This window comes from Lepisosteus platostomus, chromosome 5 (assembly GCF_059453375.1).
Source record: "Lepisosteus platostomus isolate fLepPlt1 chromosome 5, fLepPlt1.hap1, whole genome shotgun sequence".
Taxonomy (NCBI): Eukaryota; Metazoa; Chordata; class Actinopteri; order Semionotiformes; family Lepisosteidae; genus Lepisosteus; species Lepisosteus platostomus.
The window spans coordinates 60394000-60419092 of record NC_142615.1 but is presented as its reverse complement, the minus strand read 5'-3'; the positions used below and the strand labels follow the sequence as shown (position 1 = coordinate 60419092).

The 25093-nt window shown below is 45.7% G+C and overlaps 1 long non-coding RNA gene, 6 other non-coding genes and 6 pseudogenes across 8 annotated transcripts; 12 read left to right on the top strand and 1 right to left on the bottom strand.

Moving 5' to 3' along the window:
- Positions 1 to 453: 453 nt before the first annotated feature.
- Positions 454 to 572, top strand: LOC148670481 (5S ribosomal RNA). The gene has a single exon (XR_015938156.1). It is a non-coding gene; the product is annotated as a 5S ribosomal RNA (ribosomal RNA).
- A 537-nt stretch (positions 573 to 1109) lies between these two features.
- LOC148670480 (5S ribosomal RNA) lies at positions 1110 to 1228 on the top strand. Its single transcript, XR_015937211.1, has one exon. It is a non-coding gene; the product is annotated as a 5S ribosomal RNA (ribosomal RNA).
- Positions 1229 to 1764: 536 nt separating this feature from the next.
- On the top strand, positions 1765 to 1883 carry LOC148670479 (5S ribosomal RNA; annotated as a pseudogene).
- Positions 1884 to 2420: 537 nt separating this feature from the next.
- LOC148670478 (5S ribosomal RNA) lies at positions 2421 to 2539 on the top strand (annotated as a pseudogene).
- Positions 2540 to 3720: 1181 nt separating this feature from the next.
- On the top strand, positions 3721 to 3839 carry LOC148670477 (5S ribosomal RNA). Its single transcript, XR_015939133.1, has one exon. It is a non-coding gene; the product is annotated as a 5S ribosomal RNA (ribosomal RNA).
- Positions 3840 to 4376: 537 nt separating this feature from the next.
- LOC148670476 (5S ribosomal RNA) lies at positions 4377 to 4495 on the top strand. The gene has a single exon (XR_015938313.1). It is a non-coding gene; the product is annotated as a 5S ribosomal RNA (ribosomal RNA).
- A 537-nt stretch (positions 4496 to 5032) lies between these two features.
- LOC148670475 (5S ribosomal RNA) lies at positions 5033 to 5151 on the top strand. Its single transcript, XR_015937806.1, has one exon. It is a non-coding gene; the product is annotated as a 5S ribosomal RNA (ribosomal RNA).
- A 537-nt stretch (positions 5152 to 5688) lies between these two features.
- Positions 5689 to 5807, top strand: LOC148670474 (5S ribosomal RNA; annotated as a pseudogene).
- Positions 5808 to 6344: 537 nt separating this feature from the next.
- Positions 6345 to 6463, top strand: LOC148670473 (5S ribosomal RNA). Its single transcript, XR_015938155.1, has one exon. It is a non-coding gene; the product is annotated as a 5S ribosomal RNA (ribosomal RNA).
- Positions 6464 to 7000: 537 nt separating this feature from the next.
- Positions 7001 to 7109, top strand: LOC148670472 (5S ribosomal RNA; annotated as a pseudogene).
- Positions 7110 to 7646: 537 nt separating this feature from the next.
- LOC148670471 (5S ribosomal RNA) lies at positions 7647 to 7755 on the top strand (annotated as a pseudogene).
- A 533-nt stretch (positions 7756 to 8288) lies between these two features.
- LOC148670470 (5S ribosomal RNA) lies at positions 8289 to 8407 on the top strand (annotated as a pseudogene).
- Positions 8408 to 9141: 734 nt separating this feature from the next.
- LOC148670469 (uncharacterized) lies at positions 9142 to 11955 on the bottom strand. 2 transcript variants are annotated; one of them, XR_015936948.1, is made up of 4 exons: positions 11600 to 11952; positions 10590 to 10737; positions 10398 to 10508; positions 9142 to 9700 (listed from the first exon to the last, which is right to left on the bottom strand). It is a non-coding gene; the product is annotated as an uncharacterized LOC148670469 (long non-coding RNA). The 2 variants fall into 2 exon arrangements; XR_015936949.1 differs by lacking the exon at positions 9142 to 9700 and adding an exon at positions 10160 to 10289 and having other exon boundaries at positions 11600 to 11955.
- Between the last annotated feature and the right edge of the window lie 13138 nt (positions 11956 to 25093).

The following is a 25093-nucleotide window of genomic DNA, read 5'->3' as shown; positions in this document are numbered from 1 at the left end:
TCTCAGCTTTGGCGAGACACGGGTGCTTGTGTATTAGCGTGAGCGTTTTTTATTCTGATCAGGAACAGTTTTACAAGTCCGCAAAGGATCGAGGAAAGGTTTATCGCCAGCTGAAAAGAGACACAGCGCTTCGGCTGTGGAGACTTGTTCGGCTGGCGTTCGGAGAGTCGCGTTTTTCAGAATTGTATTGAGATCGTTTTCCACAGAGCTCAGATGTCAAAGCACAGCAGCAGCTCTCCACAGCAATCCTCTATAGCGCCCTTTCTCCCGCAGCTCCGTCCTCATTGGAAGGAAGCAAGAGTGAAAGGCTGAAGTGAAATAGAGCGGGGACGAAGGCAGTGAAGAGAGAGAACGTGGGAAGAAGAGAAAAACGCAAGGGAAAAAAAGCAGCGTCGTAAAAGAGGTGACGGAGCTGTCCTCTCAATAAGAAGGGTGCCAGCGAGCATTGCTCTCGCTTACGGCCACACCCCCTTGAGCACGCCTGATCTCGTCTGATCTCGGAAGCTAAACGGGGATGGGCCTGGTTAGTACTTGGATGGGAGACCGCCTGGGAATACCAGGTGCTGTAAGCTTTTAAGCGCAGGAGGCGCCCTATCCCCGCTCGCTCGCTCATTCCCCTGTTCACACGTGCAGTGCGGCTTGTCCGTCTGTTTATTTGTCAGCTTTGGCGAGACACGGGTGCTTGTGTATTAGCGTGAGCGTTTTTTATTCTGATCAGGAACAGTTTTACAAGTCCGCAAAGGATCGAGGAAAGGTTTATCGCCAGCTGAAAAGAGACACAGCGCTTCGGCTGTGGAGACTTGTTCGGCTGGCGTTCGGAGAGTCGCGTTTTTCAGAATTGTATTGAGATCGTTTTCCACAGAGCTCAGATGTCAAAGCACAGCAGCAGCTCTCCACAGCGATCCTCTATAGCGCCCTTTCTCCCGCAGCTCCGTCCTCATTGGAAGGAAGCAAGAGTGAAAGGCTGAAGTGAAATAGAGCGGGGACGAAGGCAGTGAAGAGAGAGAACGTGGGAAGAAGAGAAAAACGCAAGGGAAAAAAAGCAGCGTCGTAAAAGAGGTGACGGAGCTGTCCTTTCATTAAGAAGGGTGCCAGCGAGCATTGCTCTCGCTTACGGCCACACCCCCTTGAGCACGCCTGATCTCGTCTGATCTCAGAAGCTAAACAGGGATGGGCCTGGTTAGTACTTGGATGGGAAACCGCCTGGGAATACCAGGTGCTGTAAGCTTTTAAGCGCAGGAGGCGCCCTATCCCCGCTCGCTCGCTCATTCCCTGTTCACACGTGCAGTGCGGCTTGTCCGTCTGTTTATTTCTCAGCTTTGGCGAGACACGGGTGCTTGTGTATTAGCGTGAGCGTTTTTTATTCTGATCAGGAACAGTTTTACAAGTCCGCAAAGGATCGAGGAAAGGTTTATCGCCAGCTGAAAAGAGACACAGCGCTTCGGCTGTGGAGACTTGTTCGGCTGGCGTTCGGAGAGTCGCGTTTTTCAGAATTGTATTGAGATCGTTTTCCACAGAGCTCAGATATCAAAGCACAGCAGCAGCTCTCCACAGCGATCCTCTATAGCGCCCTTTCTCCCGCAGCTCCGTCCTCATTGGAAGGAAGCAAGAGTGAAAGGCTGAAGTGAAATAGAGCGGGGACGAAGGCAGTGAAGAGAGAGAACGTGGGAAGAAGAGAAAAACGCAAGGGAAAAAAAGCAGCGTCGTAAAAGAGGTGACGGAGATGTCCTCTCAATAAGAAGGGTGCCAGCGAGCCTTGCTCTCGCTTGCGGCCACACCCCTTTGAGCACGCCTGATCTCGTCTGATCTCGGAAGCTAAACGGGGATGGGCCTGTTTAGTACTTGGATGGGAGACCGCCTGGGAATACCAGGTGCTGCAAGCTTTTAAGTGCAGGAGGCGCCCTATCCCCGCTAGCTCGCTCATTCCCCTGTTCACACGTGCAGTGCGGCTTGTCCGTCTGTTTATTTGTCAGCTTTGGCGAGACACGGGTGCTTGTATATTAGCGTGAGCGTTTTTTATTCTGATCAGGAACAGTTTAACAAGTCCGTAAAGGATCGAGGAAAGGTTTATCGCCAGCTGAAAAGAGACACAGCGCTTCGGCTGTGGAGACTTGTTCGGCTGGCGTTCGGAGAGTCGCGTTTTTCAGAATTGTATTGAGATCGTTTTCCACAGAGCTCAGATGTCAAAGCACAGCAGCAGCTCTCCACAGCGATCCTCTATAGCGCCCTTTCTCCCGCAGCTCCGTCCTTATTGGAAGGAAGCAAGAGTGAAAGGCTGAAGTGAAATAGAGCGGGGACGAAGGCAGTGAAGAGAGAGAACGTGGGAAGAAGAGAAAAACGCAAGGGAAAAAGAGCAGCGTCGTAAAAGAGGTGACGGAGCTGTCCTCTCAATAAGAAGGGTGCCAGCGAACCTTGCTCTCGCTTACGGCCACACCCCCTTGAGCATGCCTGATCTCGTCTGATCTCGGAAGCTAAACAGGGATGGGCCTGGTTAGTACTTGGATGGCAGACCGCCTGGGAATACCAGGTGCTGTAAGCTTTTAAGCGCAGGAGGCGCACTATCCCCGCTCGCTCGCTCATTCCCCTGTTCACACGTGCAGTGCTGCTTGTCCGTCTGTTTATTTGTCAGCTTTGGCGAGACACGGGTGCTTGTGTATTAGCGTGAGCGTTTTTTATTCTGATCAGGAACAGTTTAACAAGTCCGCAAATGATCGAGGAAAGGTTTATCGCCAGGTGAAAAGAGACAGCGCTTCGGCTGTGGAGACTTGTTCGGCTGGCGTTCGGAGAGTCGCGTTTTTCAGAATTGTATTGAGATCGTTTTCCACAGAGCTCAGATGTCAAAGCACAGCAGCAGCTCTCCACAGCGATCCTCTATAGCGCCCTTTCTCCCGCAGCTCCGTCCTCATTGGAAGGAAGCAAGAGTGAAAGGCTGAAGTGAAATAGAGCGGGGACGAAGGCAGTGAAGAGAGAGAACGTGGAAAGAAGAGAAAAACGCAAGGGAAAAAAAGCAGCGTCGTTAAAGAGGTGACGGAGCTGTCCTCTCAATAAGAAGGGTGCCAGCGAGCCTTGCTCTCGCTTACGGCCACACCCACTTGAGCACGCCTGATCTCGGAAGCTAAACAGGGATTGGCCTGGTTAGTACTTGGATGGCAGACCGCCTGGGAATACCAGGTGCTGTAAGCTTTTAAGCGCAGGAGGCGCCCTATCCCCGCTCGCTCGCTCATTCCCCTGTTCACACGTGCAGTGCGGCTTGTCCGTCTGTTTATTTGTCAGCTTTGGCGAGACACGGGTGCTTGTGTATTAGCGTGAGCGTTTTTTATTCTGATCAGGAACAGTTTAACAAGTCCGCAAAGGATCGAGGAAAGGTTTATCGCCAGCTGAAAAGAGACACAGCGCTTCGGCTGTGGAGACTTGTTCGGCTGGCGTTCGGAGAGTCGCGTTTTTCAGAATTGTATTGAGATCGTTTTCCACAGAGCTCAGATGTCAAAGCACAGCAGCAGCTCTCCACAGCGATCCTCTATAGCGCCCTTTCTCCCGCAGCTCCGTCCTCATTGGAAGGAAGCAAAAGTGAAAGGCTGAAGTGAAATAGAGTGGGGACGAAGGCAGTGAAGAGAGAGAACGTGGGAAGAAGAGAAAAACGCAAGGGAAAAAAAGCAGCGTCGTAAAAGAGGTGACGGAGCTGTCCTCTCAATAAGAAGGGTGCCAGCGAACCTTGCTCTCGCTTACGGCCACACCCCCTTGAGCACGCCTGATCTCATCTGATCTCGGAAGCTAAACAGGGATGGGCCTGGTTAGTACTTGGATGGGAGACCGCCTGGGAATACCAGGTGCTGTAAGCTTTTAAGCGCAGGAGGCGCCCTATCCCCGCTCGCTCGCTCATTCCCCTGTTCACACGTGCAGTGCGGCTTGTCCGTCTGTTTATTTGTCAGCTTTGGCGAGACACGGGTGCTTGTGTATTAGCGTGAGCGTTTTTTATTCTGATCAGGAACAGTTTTACAAGTCCGCAAAGGATCGAGGAAAGGTTTATCGCCAGCTGAAAAGAGACACAGCGCTTCGGCTGTGGAGACTTGTTCGGCTGGCGTTCGGAGAGTCGCGTTTTTCAGAATTGTATTGAGATCGTTTTCCACAGAGCTCAGATGTCAAAGCACAGCAGCAGCTCTCCACAGCGATCCTCTATAGCGCCCTTTCTCCCGCAGCTCCGTCCTCATTGGAAGGAAGCAAGAGTGAAAGGCTGAAGTGAAATAGAGCGGGGACGAAGGCAGTGAAGAGAGAGAACGTGGGAAGAAGAGAAAAACGCAAGGGAAAAAAAGCAGCGTCGTAAAAGAGGTGACGGAGCTGTCCTCTCAATAAGAAGGGTGCCAGCGAACCTTGCTCTTGCTTATGGCCACACCCCCTTGAGCACGCCTGATCTCGTCTGATCTCGGAAGCTAAACAGGGATGGGCCTGGTTAGTACTTGGATGGGAGACCGCCTGGGAATACCAGGTGCTGTAAGCTTTTAAGCGCAGGAGGCGCCCTATCCCGCTCGCTCGCTCATTCCCCTGTTCACACGTGCAGTGCGGCTTGTCCGTCTGTTTATTTGTCAGCTTTGGCGAGACACGGGTGCTTGTGTATTAGCGTGAGCGTTTTTTATTCTGATCAGGAACAGTTTTACAAGTCCGCAAAGGATCGAGGAAAGGTTTATCGCCAGCTGAAAAGAGACACAGCGCTTCGGCTGTGGAGACTTGTTCGGCTGGCGTTCGGAGAGTCGCGTTTTTCAGAATTGTATTGAGATCGTTTTCCACAGAGCTCAGATGTCAAAGCACAGCAGCAGCTCTCCGACAGCGATCCTCTATAGCGCCCTTTCTCCCGCAGCTCCGTCCTCATTGGAAGGAAGCAAGAGTGAAAGGCTGAAGTGAAATAGAGCGGGGACGAAGGCAGTGAAGAGAGAGAACGTGGGAAGAAGAGAAAAACGCAAGAGAAAAAAAGCAGCGTCGTAAAAGAGGTGACGGAGCTGTCCTCTCAATAAGAAGGGTGCCAGTGAGCCTTTCTCTTGCTTACGGCCACACCCCCTTGAGCACGCCTGATCTCGTCTGATCTCGGAAGCTAAACAGGGATGGGCCTGGTTAGTACTTGGATGGGAGACCGCCTGGGAATACCAGGTGCTGTAAGCTTTTAAGCGCAGGAGGCGCCCTATCCCCGCTCGCTCGCTCATTCCCCTGTTCACACGTGCAGTGCGGCTTGTCCGTCTGTTTATTTGTCAGCTTTGGCGAGACACGGGTGCTTGTGTATTAGCGTGAGCGTTTTTTATTCTGATCAGGAACAGTTTAACAAGTCCGCAAAGGATCGAGGAAAGGTTTATCGCCAGCTGAAAAGAGACACAGCGCTTCGGCTGTGGAGACTTGTTCGGCTGGCGTTCGGAGAGTCGCGTTTTTCAGAATTGTATTGAGATCGTTTTCCACAGAGCTCAGATGTCAAAGCACAGCAGCAGCTCTCCACAGCGATCCTCTATAGCGCCCTTTCTCCCACAGCTCCGTCCTCATTGGAAGGAAGCAAGAGTGAAAGGCTGAAGTGAAATAGAGCGGGGACGAAGGCAGTGAAGAGAGAGAACGTGGGAAGAAGAGAAAAACGCAAGAGAAAAAAAGCAGCGTCGTAAAAGAGGTGACGGAGCTGTCCTCTCAATAAGAAGGGTGCCAGCGAGCCTTGCGCTCGCTTACGGCCACACCCCCTTGAGCACGCCTGATCTCGTCTGATCTTGGAAGCTAAACAGGGATGGGCCTGGTTAGTACTTGGATGGGAGACCGCCTGGGAATACCAGGTGCTGTAAGCTTTTAAGCGCAGGAGGCGCCCTATCCCCGCTCGCTCGCTCATTCCCCTGTTCACACGTGCAGTGCGGCTTGCCCGTCTGTTTATTTGTCAGCTTTGGCGAGACACGGGTGCTTGTGTATTAGCGTGAGCGTTTTTTATTCTGATCAGGAACAGTTTTACAAGTCCGCAAAGGATCGAGGAAAGGTTTATCGCCAGCTGAAAAGAGACACAGCGCTTCGGCTGTGGAGACTTGTTCGGCTGGCGTTCGGAGAGTCGCGTTTTTCAGAATTGTATTGAGATCGTTTTCCACAGAGCTCAGATGTCAAAGCACAGCAGCAGCTCTCCACAGCGATCCTCTATAGCGCCCTTTCTCCCGCAGCTCCGTCCTCATTGGAAGGAAGCAAGAGTGAAAGGTTGAAGTGAAATAGAGCGGGGACGAAGGCAGTGAAGAGAGAGAACGTGGGAAGAAGAGAAAAACGCAAGGGAAAAAAAGCAGCGTCGTAAAAGAGGTGACGGAGCTGTCCTCTCAATAAGAAGGGTGCCAGCGAGCCTTGCTCTCGCTTACGGCCACACCCCCTTGAGCACGCCTGATCTCGTCTGATCTCGGAAGCTAAACGGGGATGGGCCTGGTTAGTACTTGGATGGGAGACCGCCTGGGAATACCAGGTGCTGTAAGCTTTTAAGTGCAGGAGGCGCCCTATCCCCGCTAGCTCGCTCATTCCCCTGTTCACACGTGCAGTGCTGCTTGTCCGTCTGTTTATTTGTCAGCTTTGGCGAGACACGGGTGCTTGTGTATTAGCGTGAGCGTTTTTTATTCTGATCAGGAACAGTTTAACAAGTCCGTAAAGGATCGAGGAAAGGTTTATCGCCAGCTGAAAAGAGACACAGCGCTTCGGCTGTGGAGACTTGTTCGGCTGGCGTTCGGAGAGTCGCGTTTTTCAGAATTGTATTGAGATCGTTTTCCACAGAGCTCAGATGTCAAAGCACAGCAGCAGCTCTCCACAGCGATCCTCTATAGCGCCCTTTCTCCCGCAGCTCCGTCCTCATTGGAAGGAAGCAAGAGTGAAAGGCTGAAGTGAAATAGAGCGGGGACGAAGGCAGTGAAGAGAGAGAACGTGGGAAGAAGAGAAAAACGCAAGGGAAAAAAAGCAGCGTCGTAAAAGAGGTGACGGAGCTGTCCTCTCAATAAGAAGGGTGCCAGCGAGCCTTGCTCTCGCTTATGGCCACACCCCCTTGAGCACGTCTGATCTCGGAATCTAAACAGGGATGGGCCTGGTTAGTACTTGGATGGGAGACCGCCTGGGAATACCAGGTGCTGTAAGCTTTTAAGCAAAGGAGGCGCCCTATCCCCACTCGCTCGCTCATTCCCCTGTTCACACGTGCAGTGCGGCTTGTCCGTCTGTTTATTTGTCAGCTTTGGCGAGACACGGGTGCTTGTGTATTAGCGTGAGCGTTTTTTATTCTGATCAGGAACAGTTTAACAAGTCCGCAAAGGATCGAGGAAAGGTTTATCGCCAGCTGAAAAGAGACACAGCGCTTCGGCTGTGGAGACTTGTTCGGCTGGCGTTCGAAGAGTCGCGTTTTTCAGAATTGTATTGAGATCGTTTTCCACAGAGCTCAGATGTCAAAGCACAGCAGCAGCTCTCCACAGCGATCCTCTATAGCGCCTTTTCTCCCGCAGCTCCGTCCTCATTGGAAGGAAGCAAGAGTGAAAGGCTGAAGTGAAATAGAGCGGGGACGAAGGCAGTGAAGAGAGAGAACGTGGGAAGAAGAGAAAAACGCAAGGGAAAAAAAGCAGCGTCGTAAAAGAGGTGACGGAGCTGTCCTTTAAATAAGAAGGGTGCCAGAGAGCCTTGCTCGCGCTTACGGCCACACCCCCTTGAGCACGCCTGATCTTGGAAGCTAAACAGGGATGGGCCTGGTTAGTAGTTGGATGGGAGACCGCCTGGGAATACCAGGTGCTGTAAGCTTTTAAGTGCAGGAGGCGCCCTATCCCCGCTAGCTCGCTCATTCCCCTGTTCACACGTGCAGTGCGGCTTGTCCGTCTGTTTGTCAGCTTTGGCGAGACACGGGTGATTGTTTATTAGCGTGAGCGTTTTTTATTCTGATCAGGAACAGTTTTACAAGTCCGCAAAGGATTGAGGAAAGGTTTATCGCCAGCTGAAAAGAGACACAGCGCTTCGGCTGTGGAGACTTGTTCGGCTGGCATTCGGGGAATCGCGTTTTTCAGAATTGTATTGAGATCGTTTTCCACAGAGCTCAGATGTCAGAGCACAGCAGCAGCTCTCCACAGCGATCCTCTATAGCGCCCTTTCTCCCGCAGCTCCGTCCTCATTGGAAGGAAGCAAGAGTGAAAGGCTGAAGTGAAATAGAGCGGGGACGAAGGCAGTGAAGAGAGAGAACGTGGGAAGAAGAGAAAAACGCAAGGGAAAAAAAGCAGCATCGTAAAAGAGGTGACGGAGCTGTCCTCTCAATAAGAAGGGTGCCAGCGTGCCTTGCTCTTACTTACGGCCACAGCCCCTTGAGCACGCCTGATCTCGTCTGATCTCGGAAGTTAAACAGGGATGGGCCTGGTTAGTACTTGGATGGGAGACCGCCTGGGAATACCAGGTGCTGTAAGCTTTTAAGCGCAGGAGGCGCCCTATCCCCGCGCGCTCGCTCATTCCCCTGTTCACACGTGCAGTGCGGCTTGTCCGTCTGTTTATTTGTCAGCTTTGGCGAGACACGGGTGCTTGTGAGTAGTATAAAGCGACACCTTTCGTCAAACTTTTGACAGGTACCACGCCCCCTTTTCCATCCAATGGTCGTCCGCGGTGTTTGGTTGCCCCGCCCCCCAGCCATCCAATGGCGTGTTGTTATTTGTGCATGTCCCGCCCCCTCAGGAGCCAACGGTGTGGGTCGGAACCCCCACCGGCCAGTCGCCCCGGCGCCTCGGGGTCCCAAAGCCCCAAGATGGTGCATCCCTCGCTTTAGGTGTGTGCAAGTGTGTATTGGTTTGGAAGGGGACCATGTCTGCCGCGGGGTTGAGTGCGCTCTATTATAACCCTAGGAAATCGGGCAGTTACAGCGGCGCAGGTGGTCTGTTGCGGGCCGCGAGATCCCGGGGTGTGAGCGGCGCCAGCCGCGGCCGAGTGGTTCTCTGGCCAGGCTGCTTATACGCTGCACAAGCCGTGTCTCCAAAGCAGCAGGGGTGTAAGCACACACACACACTGACTGCGTAAAGTCTCACGGAAAGAATTTGCAGGACAAACACCATGTGAAATGTGAACCGCTTTATTTCAACAGGGGGTTTTCAAACAGTGAAACAACGCAGCAGCACTTTTTACACAAGTTACAGACTCCAGTTTGCAAGTATGTGAAATGTGAACCGCTTTATTTCAACAGGGGGTTTTCAATCAGTGAAACAACACAGCACACATGCGTTACCAGCTCCTGTTTGCATTCAACAATTAAATGTTGGTGCGGAAAATTAGTTCGCTACACGTAACCACCACCCCAACATTGCTGAGAAACTTTGCGTTATCTGAAAAAGCATTCATAACCCCCTTCCGCTCCCCGTGTCTAAAGCCATGCGAACCACACTGGGCGATCCGATCTAGCAGGACAAAAAAATTTGCCTGCGTAATCAGCGGGATGGTGTTACCACAGGTTCTGTGCAAAACACGCTGTATTTTGGAATACACACTAGAACCCCCCAGGCTTCCTTTTCTGATCTGAAAACATCAGATCCACAATAATTTCACTCAAGTTCTTGACATACACCTCTATCTCTTTAACAAATTTAAGGACATTAGCATTCGACTCTTTGTTTTGCATATCAAGCTTTGTAGAGAGAAGTGTGTAAAGCACTCTTAGTAAGAATTCAGACGTATACATTCGAAATTCTTCTTTCTTCGGACGATGGCACACCCGGGTCTGTAAAACAGAGTGAAATCTGTATTCACATTTTACATAGATCTTTTTTTTTGCGTCTGTAAAAATAAGAATAGTGTTTCTTTTGCAACTCATCAAAAGTCACGTCTACTAATTTTCCATCCAGCTGTTCAACTGTGGTGTGTACATGCTCGTATGGGGAGCGGTCCTCAATTATATTTTTAAGCAACTGTTTTATGCGCCGCTCAGTGTAATTTGTAATGGTGTACGAACCCAGACACCGTGCGGTGTACAGAACAGCCGATAAAATTCGGGCTAAACTGAGAGACTTATAAATTTCTAAAGCGGCAAACGTCACGTCTTCATCTGTGTAGCCGCCAGACAGGCATGTGTGACCCCGCTGTCCGGGATGGTCAATCAGACAGGCCGGGCAGTCATCAACCAGGACCCCCTTTAAACAGTGTTTGAAGATGCAATAAACTACTGCTTTCACAATCTGGGGCATAACATCGGGCTCATTAGGGACATAGGCATCAGCTTTATTAACATTTGGGGGAACACACATGCATAGACACGAGACATTCACATGTGCCGGTAGGCTGAAGATTAACCCGTCCACATCCTCTTTATTCTATTAAAGGAAAAAGAAAAGGAAGGCTTAACAAAATAGACATGCTTTGTACCTAAAATATCGAGCATTTAACGCGCTTGTGAGCTAAGGTTTTTCGTTAATATTTACCATTTGTAGCGTGGTATCATCGCTAGCACCCGGCAGTTCTTCAACATCTGGTACCCCAGCTGTCACACCCCCGCCGCTGTCACAGGGTGTAGAGGGTGGGGTCGGGTTTTGCTAAAAAGAAGACCAAGTATTAAAATGAAATATGCTAAGCACCGATACAAGCACGATCAGAAAAATATTTTAGCCGCCTACCTCTTCACTTTGTAGAGTAGTGGACCCCGTTGTTTCTTCACACAAAGAAGCCATCTCAGCACCTCTGCGGTGTCTGACAGCTCCAAGCACGCACTGCGACCCTGTCAGGCCTGAGCGTTTAAGAATATGCGCCAATGGTGTAACACGCCTACATAACACAAGACATTTTTCAATTGGTTGTGATGACCCCCCGATTTATCGAGCGCGAAAAGTATTCACACATCTGTTTATAAGTTTTAAAGTATTAACACGCAACGCAAACACAAATGTTGTGTTTCCCCAGAAAATACATTTTAAGTTTTTTAATTTACAAGCACACCATGTATTTCACGCAAAAATGTTCTTAACATTATTAAAAAATAAAACCTCAAAACGTCAAGCTTGTTTTGTGAACACGTCCCTATAAAGAACAGATAAATTCTTATAGCGTTAATAAAAAACATTTTGTTTGATAATATTCTTAGCGGTCTGTTGGTGAATCAAACAGACACCGCGGCACATTTACACCACGTTTAACAGCTATGAAATTTAGAAATCATTGTATGTCTTAAAATAATATAGATTTTTACATTATAACGGACTAAAACGTTTTCTAAAATGTTTCTTAATTTATACAGCCCAGTACGTGCACACCCAACGATACCGAAGATTAATGGTTTTATGTGGGGGGGTTTCTTAGAAGAGTTTATCGGTTTGTGTATAAGTACCAGCGGTTTAACAGGCGAAGTTTTGGCTGCATTCCATTTCTTACAGTCTCACGTTATCGCCCAACTCGTCAGAATGGATCACGCCGATCAATTTCAACAGTCTGAAGATATTCTATTTATAGACTTAACACTGCTCGACTTGGTAGACGAAGGCCAGGACTCCACGAATTTCAGCGGTATGTATATCCGGCTTTTTGTGAGACAATTACATTGTCACGGTGCATGTCTCATGTTTGCTATAGTTACAAAACGTTGTATAATATTTGTATACTAGACAATATTGAATTATTATAATGGAATTACCAGGGAGTTGCTCCATAATGTGGTCATGACTGTGTGTATCCATTCATTTCCATTAGCCCCGAAAACCACAGCTGTAAAAAGGCCAGTTACCGCACAGCCCAACACTGGTGAGTATTTACGACAATGTTTTGAATAACGCTTTACGACCATGTGAGTCTTAAAGACACCGGGGTATATACTCCACACCAAAACTCGTATGTGTCTATTCCACAGACGCGGGCGAAGGGACAAGTAGCTACACATTTAAAAAACCTCGTTTGGGGTTTACAATCCCACCGCAAAACCTTGTGGAGACACATGCAGATGTTCACGCCATACCAGAGGGTGCGGGGCATATTATCAGATCGCCTGAGAGAAGACGTCGGTATTATATAGATAGATAGATACTTTATTGATCCCGTGAGGGAAATTGCAGTGCAACAGCAGCTTAACACACACAACACAGCCACAGTGTAACGAATTATATACTAATAGTACAATACATACAATACAATACAAGAGTTACTCACAGTCCGGACACACAAGAGGAAACTAGAACAGAACAGTACACAGAAAATCGTATCACACGTATGAATATAAATATAGATGTAACCATAGATATAAATATAAATATAAATGTATTGCACAGGTCCCTGGCATATATTGCACAAAAGTGGCTGTAAACGGGAAAAAGAAAAAGAAAAAGAAAGAGAACAGATGTAGCAGTATATGTGTATATGCGTTTAGTCCAGAAACAGGTCACTGTCGCTGTTGCCTCTGCCAAGACGCAAGGTGGATGCGTTGTACAGTCTTATGGCAGACGGCAAGAATGACCTCCTGTAGCGCTCCCTGTCGCACCGTGGGTGAATCAGTCTATTGCTGAACGTGCTCTTCATTCCTGCAAGCCTGTCATAGAGGGGATGGGAGAAGTTGTCCATGATGGCCTCCAGTTTGGACATCATTCTCCTCTCAGCCACTACCTCCAAGGGGTCCAGGTCAGACCCAGTGACAGAGCTCGCTCTCCTGATGAGCTTGTTCAGCCTTTTGGAATCTACTGCTCTAATCCCAGAGCCCCAGCACACCACTGCGTAGAAAATGGCACTCGCTACCACCGACTGATAAAACATGTGTAGCATCTTACTACACACATTGAAGGACCTGAGCCTCCTCAAGAAGTAAAGTCGGCTCTGTCCGTTCTTATAGATGGCCTCGATGTTCTTAGACCATTCCAGTCTATCGTCGATGTGCACTCCCAGGTACTTGTACGAGTCCACCATCTCCACGCCACTCCCATGGATGTAGACATATAAAACATTCTTTTAGCATAACCATTTAAACGTGTCTATAATAAAAACCCCCACCGTTTTTTGGTAATTTGCGGTGTTGAGTTCTTTCACTAATGGTATTTTCCCACTCCGTGCAGACCCCGGACCTTCAAAAAATAAACTGCGACGCGCCAACACGTTAACTGGGTCAACGAGCTCAAAACGTCTGAAATCAAGAAAGCAAAGGTTAATATAATGTAACGCAACGGGGGCTCAAGCGGGCGCCCTTGCCGCATCTGGTCAGCCCCATCCCGACTGGAGGCTCGAACCCGGGACTTCCGCGTCTCTCTGCAGCGACCTAGCCCCGTGAGCTAAAGAGAGATCTCTCCACAGCCCAGTAGCTGTGGTCCTGCTATCACAGGGAAGGGCGGTGACGTCACCCGCTCTGGTACGCCGGCTCTTACACACAGTGCTTGTCGGCCGTAAGCGTTACAATAATTTAAGCGTGGTCAAGATGTGTTATGATCCACTTACGGCAAACGTTACTTCTTTTGTTAGGATGTTAATTCGCTGAAAGATCCTACTTCGCGTAGTTTTCTGTTTGGGAGTGTTAAAAACCTTATTTTAAAACTGCTTAGCTTTTAAAGTTAAAAGCGACTGGTCTGTGCAAGGGTCTACAGGCCGTTAACCACGCTCTAGTAGCCGTTAGCACGCCGCTTGACCCATTAGCGCCACCACCGCCGTCAAGGAAACCGGTGTAACAACATGTCCGGGTAACTTGTTCCATTCACCCACAGCCCTTTGTGTAAGGATGCGCCACATGTGTATCGTTTTTATCATAGTTATCGTAGTTTTCTGATTTTGACAGTTTAGATTTCATTGATTGTTGTGTTGAAAAGTCTTATTTTTATCACAGTGTAGTTTTCTGATTTTGAGATGTGGAGCATTGGCGTGGTAATAAGTATTTTATTTTTTCACACAGCCGCTGTATCGACGAGCGGCGAAACAAATGTGGCGGAAACGTCGGACCCTAAGGTGGTGACTGCATCGGAGACGGCTGTTAAGACACTGACCAAAGCCAGACGTGTCAAGCCTGCGGAGAGAAATAATAACGCGCCTAAAGACTTGGTGTTGGGTGATGTGCTAGATTCAGTGCGCGGTATTACACAGTCACTATCAACGGCGATCACTAATGAGGTGGCCAAAAAACGAGCTTTAGAGTGTCTAAGAGCGGTTTTAGCCGGTGTACAGACCTTGTTTCCAAAACAGATCCAGGTTTTCACCGCTAACCTCTTAGATATAATTTCTACAGAAGATACCGCTCTAAGCTCAGGATTTCAGACCATGATGATGATATTTCATGCTTCATTGGTGCAAATCCCCGGCAATAAATGACTAAACATGCGGTCTAAAAAGTGTTTAAAAGACCGAGCGCTTGCCAACAGCAAGCGTTTGTACATAAATAAAAGAATTAAACTGGCAAAAGCATGTTTGTTGCGTCGTCAAAGATTCAGAGAGCGGCATCAGATTTCCCAAGGGCCGCCCGAACCATGCAATGAGAATGCCGTGGTAGAAAATAGCTTAAGGCCCGAGGTTGTTGTAGCAGAACAGGATGTCGGTAACCGAGAACCGGTTGTACTGAACGATCTGAATCAGGTTGGTGGCGGTGCAGGGGCGAATAGAGACCCCTTAGTTTTCCTGGAGCGTATACGTAGTTATAACAGGTCTTATAATAATTTTAGAGCAACAGAGCACCATGAAGAATTTCGTTTTGTTAATCTCGACAGAATAACCTCGTATGTACAGGCTATAGACGCTGAGCATGGTGCAGTCCAGAGAATATTGGATGAACTTTCTCCAAACATCGGGGCGAATGATTTTGTACAGCTGCGTTTGACTGCGGGTGGTTTTAACAAACCCTTGTTCTCACGCAGGAGACACCCCGGAGAATTAAATGCTGCCGATTTTTTAAGCCACATCTCGGACCTCTTACAGAGCCACACAGAGGTTCTTACCGATGACAGCCACCGCTTAGTGGTGACGATAGTTAGGAATATGCAGGGGGGTGCCCGCCGAAGATTTAAATCCGTTCTGTACAGCCGGGTAATTGCTCAGAAAAAAGCGCACCTTATCGATTTACATTACACGGGCGGTAATCTGTGTTTCGCCGGGTGTGTGTACGGTTTGTTGAATGAAGGTTGTACCGATAGGAAAATGTTACAGGGCGCTAAACGAATGCACAAAGAGTTGGGTTTTCCAGAGAATCGGAAAATTAGTTTGTCAGACATTACCGCTTTTGAAAAACATTTAAAGGTGGTCATTAAAATTTTGTACCACGACCAGGGTGATTGGAAATATTTTACAACGGGGCCCACACCACCAAATTTCTAAAATACTTTTTGTTCTACTGCATGAAGAGCATTTTTATGGGGTTTTAAATATTAAAGCTTTTGTGGGGGCGGCGTATTTTTGCACTAACTGCCATGCGGCGTATAGCCACAAGAACGCACACGCCTGTGTTAAAGCTTGTAAAACCTGTTTAGATCCCCAGTGTTGCAAAATTGATGCCAAAATTCAGAATTGCCCGGCCTGTAAGGTCTTTTGTCGTAGCTTTCAGTGTTTGGCGAGACACTTTCGGAATGCGGCGACAGGTGTGAGTAAGTGTGAGCGCAGGGTCTTTTGTGAGAAATGTGGGGTTTATAACCTCGCAAGTCCCAAATGTAAAGAGAAACTGTGCTCGCGTTGTAACAACGTGATCGACACCCCTGACACACATTTCTGCTACATACCGCCTTTGGACAACCCCAAAATTTCAAACAAGTACATTTTTTTCGACATTGAATGCATGCAAGAAACGGGGACTCACATACCAAATTACGTCCACGCCCTTCATATTGACAATAAATGAAGCTGGGAATTTTATGGTGAAACTTGTCTAAAGGATTTTGTGTGTAAATTTATCGATAGACGTTTTAAAAACCATACGTTCATATCGCACAATGGCAAGGGATATGACAATTACCTAGTAATCAGACAGTTGTTAGCTGAAAAGATGGACGTTGAACTAATTAATCAGGGTGGTAAGATAATGTGTATGACCGTAAAAGCTCTGAACATCAGATTTATCGATTCTTTAAACGTTCTACCTATGAAATTAAGCAAACTGCCGGCCGCCATGGGGTTCCCTGGGGCTAAGGGTCATTTTCCACACTTGATGAACACTTCAGAAAACCAAAATTATGTCGGACCGATGCCGCCGCCAGAACTTTTTGGCGTTAACTACATGCTGCCGAGCAAGAAAGCCGAGTTTTTGGTTTGGTAAGAAGAATGCAAGGGACGTGTGTTTAACTTACAGAGAGAGTTGAAACGTTACTGCCAGTTGGATATGGCAATTCTAAGAGAAGGCTGTATCAGGTTTCGGGACGAGGTCATGAATATGACCAGACAGACACGCATGACTGAGTCAGGGGCCGCCTGCGTTGTGTGCATCGACCCCTTTCAGTTTGTGACCATCGCTAGTGTCTGCATGGCCATGTTCAGACTTATGTTTTTACAGGAAGAAACAATAGCGTTGCTACCCCATGACAATTACCACCGCCAGCAAAAATGATTTTCTACACCCAGCATTCAATGGCTTATGTACATCGAACACACAGAGCCCGTTAAAATCCAACACGCGTTAACCACGGCCGGTGAGTTCAAGGTTGGCCCATATTTTGTGGATGGTTATGCTGTAATTGACGGAGTGCCGACAGCCTTTGAGTTCAACGGTTGTTTTTTTCACGGTTGTAGCGTTTGTTATTGTGAAAACGATTTTAATCCGCTAACAAACACTACTTTTGGTTGGTTGTACAGAAAGACGATGGTTAAAATTAATTTTCTCAAAATGAGAGGTTTTAACGTGCGTGTTTCGTGGGAGCACGAGTTCAGAGACATGCTTGTTGAAAATGGAGACTTGGGTAAATTTCTAACAGCTGCGCAGTTACCAGAGCCTCTGCAACCGCATGAGTCGCTTTTTGGGGGGAGAACAAATGCGATTTGTTTGTATTACACAGCGCAGCCCGGTGAAAAAATTCATTACTATGATTTCACCAGTCTGTATCCGTTTGTGAACAAAACTAAAAAATAAAAAATACCCACTGGGGCACCCCCGAATAATATATAACAACTTTGGAGATTTAAAACGGTATTTCGGTTTAGTGAAGGTGAAAGTTTACCCACCCAGACGTTTGTACTTTCCAGTTCTTCCAACCAAAATTGACAAAAAACTGTCAACACTGTCGTACATGTGGTGAAACAAAACAGACCACTCCCTGTGAGCACAGTGATGAAGATCGCGCCTTGACTGGTGTCTGGTGCACCCCGGAATTACAGATGGCCTTAGATCTGGGGTATAGAGTGTGTAAAATGTACGAAATTAGGCATTTCGAAAAGTCCTCACACGATCTTTTTACAGACTACATCTAACTGCCTCTGAAAGGGGAACAGGGAGCTTCGGGGTTTCCAGAGTGGTGTACAGATGTTGCGAAACAACAAAGATATATCAGCGAATATTATGAAAAAGAGGGTGTCCGGCTGGACCCCGGCAACATTAAAAAGAATCCGGCCAAAAGACAGCTTTCAAAAATTGCCTTGAACAGTTTGTGGGGGGAAGTACAGACAAAGAGACAATTTACCACAGACCACCATTGTGAGAAACCCCGATTAATTGTTCAGGTACTTATTTACGCCATATCATGAGCTGACCAGCGAAATCGATGCTGGACAACACATCAAGTTTGTATCAACAGGGCCCAAGTCGTATGGGTACAAGCTGTCTGGTGGGAAAGCCTGTTCACATTGAGCGTAATAATGGTGAAAATGTTAACTTTGAGAGTCTGCGGGACTTGGTTTTTGACTATGGCGTTAACCCTTATGCTGAGTGCCGGGAATTTAAACATTTCTATTCAACAGCCGATGATCGTGCGTGTTAAAAAGGATTGGCACATTGAGACCCGGACCTTAAAGAAAACCCAAAAGGTGGTGTACGACAAGCGGGTGCTGCAAGAAAATTTGACATCATTGCCCTACGGATATTAACACGATGGATGTCAGGTTAAAACACCCTTTTTCAAGCATTTTGTCCAGACCCTCGAATTGCGGTAAAAGTTATTTTATAAAACAGCTCTTGGAGAACGGTGATACCGTTATGACTCGTAAACCCGAAAACATAGTCTGGTGTTACAGCTGCTGGCAACCTCTATACGCTGAGTTGCTTGTGAAATTTCCATACATTCAGTTTATAGAAGGACTACCAACGTCGTTTTCCGACGACCAGCTACTGCCACCGGGTAGAGTAAATTTGATTATAGTTGATGATTTGATGGAGTCTGCGTGTGAAAATAATGAGATAGAAAAAGCTTTAACCAAATACGTACACCACCGAAACCTCAGCATCATGTATATGATCATGGATATCATCCAAAATGTGTTTTGTCAAAGCCGGAAAAGTAGAACCGTAGCGTTAGATACAAATTTCATGGTGCCGTTTAAAAACCCTAGAGATAAACTACAGATTACAACCCTGTCCCGGCAGATGTACCCTGGTAAAGCCAAATTTTATTTGGAAGCGTTCAATGACGCTACTAAAAAACCTTTCGGTTACTTGTTGGTGGATTTAAATGCCGACACCCCAGAAGACTATCGCTTGCGAACAAGTCTTTCCCCCCCAGATGTACCCACGTCTTATGTATTTAAAAAAAAAATTAAAGTCAGTGATCTTGCAACCATAGACTCAGTAAAAAAAAAAACACATTCGGTCCGTCGACATGTCTTCACGAGTTCAGTGAAACCTGACTCTTACATTTTCTGGTGAAAGCCAGCCCCAGTCAGCGGAAACCTATTCTCTGTGGGGCTTCAGGTGATCTTGTACAGGCAATAGCTAAAATCGCCTTGAACACCTTGAAAGGGAACATACCGTTATCTGCTTAGCAGTTTGGGACCGTGAAGAGAAAGCATAAGCTTTTAAAGACTGTCAAAAGGGTCTTCCCAGTGGGCATTGATTCGTCGAATATACGTATATTTACGGCGAAATTACGTCTATACGTATATATACGTCGCCTCGACGTATAATCAACGTCGAATTGCAACCGTAAAATCGACGACATGAATGAACGCATATATAACGTCGAAAACACATCTAACACAGTGCCTGAGGCTTTTTACTGTATGTATCGTGTGTGCCGCAACTAGGAGTATACGGCACTCTGCACAGTGCACGAAGTAAATTATTTTGGCAGTAATTAATTTACACGTGTATAATAAATATAGTAAATATAATAAATTAATTACTGCCAAAATAATTTACTTCGTGCACTGTGCAGAGTGCCGTATACTCCTAGTTGCGGCACACACGATACATACAGTAAAAAGCCTCAGGCACTGTGTTAGATGTGTTTTCGACGTTATATATGCGTTTATTCATGTCGTCGATTTTACGGTTGCAATTCGACGTTGATTATACGTCGAGGCGACGTATATATACGTATAGACGTAATTTCGCCGTAAATATACGTATATTCGACGAATCAATGCCCACAGCTTGGCATACAAGGGTTTTGTTGAGGGGGTCTTGCCACCTGCCTGAAAAAAAACAGTAAAATGTTTGAGTGCCTATAGAGTTTCTATTTTTATTTTCTTGACAAAAGTTGATACCATTTCCTGGACACCCTGTCCCCCATCAGTGCGCGGTGCCCGGGGAAAAAGCTGTAGGGGGGCGTCTGAAATTCTGAGGGGGGGTGATATTTCGGTTGAAACGGAGCTGTATGGTGCAGCTACCCAAATGAAATCTCGCAGCTATGCCATTGATTAGTGCTTCATGATAGAAGATAACGACTAGCAATCTGGTATTTGCGATGAAGTTCAGTTTCACATTTTTCGTCACTCTCACGGTTTGTATTGCCTGGAGCGAAAAGTACCAGTGTTCATTTTTGCAGCTACATGGACGTTCTGAATCGTTAAGAAAAAAATGTTGTAAAACCAACAGAAAGCACAGACTGCTATAACTAGTCCTAGTTATATAACGATTTTAAGTATAATGATAAACTACTGCAAGGAATCGGTCCACCTGAGCAAACAGGATCGTAATGTTGACACTCAATAACGACACTGATATGTGCAGTTCCTGGACGGATAGCCCTCCTGCCCATCAAACAGACTGAGTGACTGTTCGTGTCATTTAGTGTTGTCTGACCATTGACAAAGTACAACTATTTTTTTAGGGCGCAAATTAAGTTAGGTAAATCTTTTTGCCCAAAACTGAAGGGGCGACATTCCCCCCTCCCCCCGTGTTGCCAGGCCTGTCCCCATCCTATTCCATAATGTCATTATATATAATACCATACAACAGTGACCGATCCTTACTAACTGCATGTGTTAAAATTGCACATCAGCTCATAGCAGGGGGTACATAGCCGCGATGTATTATCAATGTTAAATTTCAACCATAATATCGACAACATTAATAAACGCATACGTTGAGAAAATATCGAACCCAGCATTTTTTCCGGATATATACCACAATGCATTGCTAGTATTCGTTGGTCACCATTTTGGACACGTTTTTCAAACGTAGAAGTATATCTGCAAATATCTCAGCAATCCTCTTTTGACGAGTAAGTATGAACAATAATAATACTATCTGAATACATACAGATCTTTCTTAATATTATTTTGATTAAAATAGTACGTGAATAAGCAAAAAAATGGCACATAAAATAGTGTGAATGGGAAAGATGACACAAAATCGTTTTGCCGTTTCTCTTATTCTATGTTGTCCTTTCAAACTTTGGGTACTCTTTAATTAGGACAGACTTTATTGCTCAACTGCTATGATGCAAGCCAAATTTTATACATTTATTTCAGCTTTGAGCTTAGTAAACCGTTCATTTTTTAGATTATACTAAAGAAGATATTAATCATCATTTATTTGGGAAGTAATATTATATAATTTTCTCCTAGCTGCGGTGCTGAAGTCCCACCCTACATCAACAGAAAAAGAAATAAAGGAGCACGCAATGTGTTACTTGAAGAATGCATATGCAAGGCAGGGGGCCAGGAGATCTGGACTCTGAAAATAATAGGTTTTTGGTTCTAACTGTTAGGACAATTAGACAGGGTTTGCAAATAGTGGACAAAAATCGTCTTAACTTCCATTGTAATATTTTTTTCTTGGAAATATAGAAGTTGTACATTTTAAAATGTATATTTGAATCAAAATGTGGTTTTGAGTTAGTGTGTTAATGTAATTAGTTTTGTGTTTGTCATTACTATACTGTATATTGCCATGTTACCAGAATTTGTAGCTGAAGTTTAAGACTAGTTGTGTTTTTTATGATTATTGCCCATATGTTGATTGTTGATTGTATACAATGTATAATTTGAAATACGTATGTTTCAGGTGTGAATGTGTATTTTCAGAATAAATTTCTAAACCTAATCATTGGCTTGGTTTACTTGTTTCTACACCTATAAAATCTATCTTTGATGTATAATAGACCTCTACCCATATACGTATAATAGACCTCTAATGTTATCCGTATAATAGACCTCTAACCATATACGTATAATAGACGTCTAAAGTTATCCGTATAATAGACCTCTAACCATATATGTATAATAGACCTCTAACCATATACGTATAATAGACCTCTAACCATATACGTATAATAGACCTCTAACCATATACGTATAATAGACCTCTAAAGTTATACGTATAATAGACCTCCAACCATATATGTATAATAGTCCTCTAAATCTATCCGTATAATAGAACTCCAACCATTTATGTATAATGAACGTCTAAACATAGACGTATAATTGACGTATAACTTTAGACGTATATTAGAATTTCATTCTAGACTAATTGTAGACCACATTTAGATGTCTAAGGTATGCATTTAATAGACGTATATTATACGTCTTTTGCCCACTGGGTTTCTCCTAAAAGAAAGACTCTTGGTGAACCAGTCCGGCAGTTTTAGTGGGACACTGTTGAGTATTGCGGTACCATTGATTACGGGGCTTCTACAACACCGATAATGGAGCACGCTGAAAAAAATGTACCTTGTACCTCAGAAACAGCTTGATCGACTCCGAGAGCGGTCCGGCAACGAAAGCGATGTGAGAAAAATAACAACCCGCAGGTTGGATGACTAAATGAGAGACTTTTTTCAGAACTCGCATCTGCCTGAATATGAAAAAGTGAGATTATATAATCGGGTGTTACAACGGTATTTGACAATAGTACGCCAGGAGTTTTCTGAAAAGGGGATTTTAACTGTTGTACTACCCGAAAATGCACCCGCCGATCTATCACACGCATCACCACAACAGCCGTCATCGACCGACGCTGACTTTGGGTATATTTTAGACAGCGCGTCTCAGTGGTTCCAGAGAAATGCCGAGATATTGTTAAAGACTATGGCACGCAATAAACTGTTAATAGCCTGGAATTAAAAAGGAAAATTTGTGTACAAGGGGGCACCCGTTGAGGGCTCTCACATGATTGATCTTGTCAGGGCTCTCACACAACAGCAATCTGTTGCGGCTGGTAAGAAGCTAAAAGGTTGGGATGTGTTCACGGGGGCAATGGCCGAAATCAACGTACCGGGCACCTTGCTAGCCAACGCTGGTAACCGAGAGCTATTTGAAAAACTCAAGTCTGCCCCACTGTGGTGTGCAGCGTCTGTCAAAACTTTAAAACCCATGTCCCGCCCCCTTTTCAACCAATGGTGTTGTTATAGGGCGGATGTCCCGCCTTCCCCCACCGAGCAGTAGTGTGATAGAGAGGTTTAACCAAACTATTAAAACAAAAATGTGGAGGTACCCGACACACAAAAACACCTTTCGATATATCGATCTGTCTGATCTTATTTACTTTTATAATCATAGTTACCACATGACTATTAAACGAACCCCGGCTTCTGTTACGATCGATAACTCCCTTGAAATGTGGAGAACCGTCTATGGCGAACACTTTAAGTGAAAACCGTCAAAGTTTTCATTTAACGTGGGTGATCATGTGCGGGTGTCCAAAATAAAAGGGAATGTTTGAGAAGGGGTATGAACAGACCTTCACAGATGAAATTTTAATTGTCAAAGAGCGGACCCCGGCTCTAAGACCCTATTACAAACTGCAGGACTACACAAGCAATGACATTAAGGGCTCCTTCTACACAGAAGAGGTACAGAAAATAAACCCCAATTCTGAGAGCGTCTATCGCATCCAAAAGATTAAAGCAGCCAGGGGGCGTGAAAAAAACAAACAGATTTTGGTAAAGTGGCGCAGATAGAGCGATAAATTCAATAGTTGGATAAAGGCTTCCGAGGTCAAAGAAATATAGAGGTGCTGAAAAATGAACCGCAATGTCTTCTATGTTACACTAGCCAGTAATTCATCCTCAAAGATGTTTCCAAAGAACACCAGCGCGTGCTTCACAGAGCATCTGGCAAAGGCGATTGACCTGGACAGGAGCTGGGAAGTGGGTCTGGTCGAGCTGCACTATCCGCATACGCTAAACACGTTTGATCAGGATGAAGATTTTCTGTTCATCAGCGATGAGACTATATGGACATGTACCTTACCTAGAGGGTACGACTGCAACATCGATCAGCTCATGCATGAAATGAAACGCGCTGTGGAAAAGTCCAAGTTTTAATAGTTCTGTTAAACCTCTCTATCACTCTAACCTTCACATCACTGGCCATAATGAAGTGTTCAATATTCTCACATTTCAGAAGATTTTGGAAGGTCCTGTTAAGAAATTCTTTTCCCTCGTCCGTTTGTAGCTTTTCAGGAGTACGACCCTCTTGAAATATATTTCTGAAAGCGCTTGTCACGCCCCCTCCAGACTTTTCAGTGGTACGGCCCAGGCATATTTAGAAAACATGTCTATACGTGATGAGATGTAACAGAAACCATCGTTGAACTCACTGTAGTCTCTCATGTTCACCAAGTCGGCCTGCCACTGCCAGTCCATTTCAGGTACCAGCGTCCTGTTTCTCTTAAAGCTCACACGCCGCCACACGTGGCGCTCACACCCGGGGAAGTCACGGCCCTCAACAGACTCCCCACGCTGCCGTAACTCCCCGCTTCCTTAGGGTTATAATAGAGCGCACTCAACCCCGTGGCAGACATGATCGCCTTCCAACCCTCGTCACTAATATGTGCTTTTTCGAGGGGAATGCGGTGGCGGGTATTTGGACCTTGAGGCTCAGGACTGCTCAGTGGGGGAAGGCGGGACATCCGCTCCACAATGACACACCATTGGCTCGGGTGGAGGGAGGGACAGCTGACCATAACAACACACCATTGGTTGAAAAGGGGGCTGGACATCCGCCCACCACAGCCTCCCATTGGCTGAAAAAGGGGGCATGGTATCTGTCAAAAAGTTTGACGAAAGGCGTCGCTTTATACTACTTACAGGTCTTACTTAATATTATTTTGATTAAAAATAGTATTTTAATAAGCAATAAATGGCACATAAAATAGTTTGAAAGAGAAGACCACATAAAATCAACTACAAATGTGGGAACTTGTAAGATTATAAATTGCATGTAGCACATTAGCAACACTACAGTAATGCTAATATAACAATAGTATAAGAAAATCCTGATCCAATTCCTTTCAAATGTTGATACAAAATGTGAATGACTTCAGAAGTTCAGAAGTGGGTATTGGGTCTCCTGATGGAGATCAGAGATGAACTGAGATGTGTGGGAAGGTGTACAGAACCGTTAGACTCCCAGTTCCACATCAAGAGGCTGAGCACAATGGATGAGTTCTGTACACACGAGTGAGTCCTTGCTGCTGGTATGATATTACTGTATATTCTCTCTGGTGTAGAAAATATTCACTAGTATTCTAGGTTACAGATGGGTCATAATTTGACAGCCTACATCTGATTAATAGGATCCATCTCTGGCATACTTTCTTATTTTTAGTTTATAATGTATAATATTACTTATCTTTTAATGCCAAAATAAAGTGTTTTACATAATGTTCTATGTTCTAAAACGTTACTACAATTTAACTTTGAAATATGGTGACTTTGTATTCTAAGACTGAGCAAATACTGCAGAAAAGTGCAGTTAATATGTAAAAATGTGTTAGTTCCATTGAGTAGTCATGGGTAATGTGTATGTCTGATTAGTTGATTGATGAAGATCCAGTAGTAAAAAAACTTCTAATATTATTTCAAATATATTATTT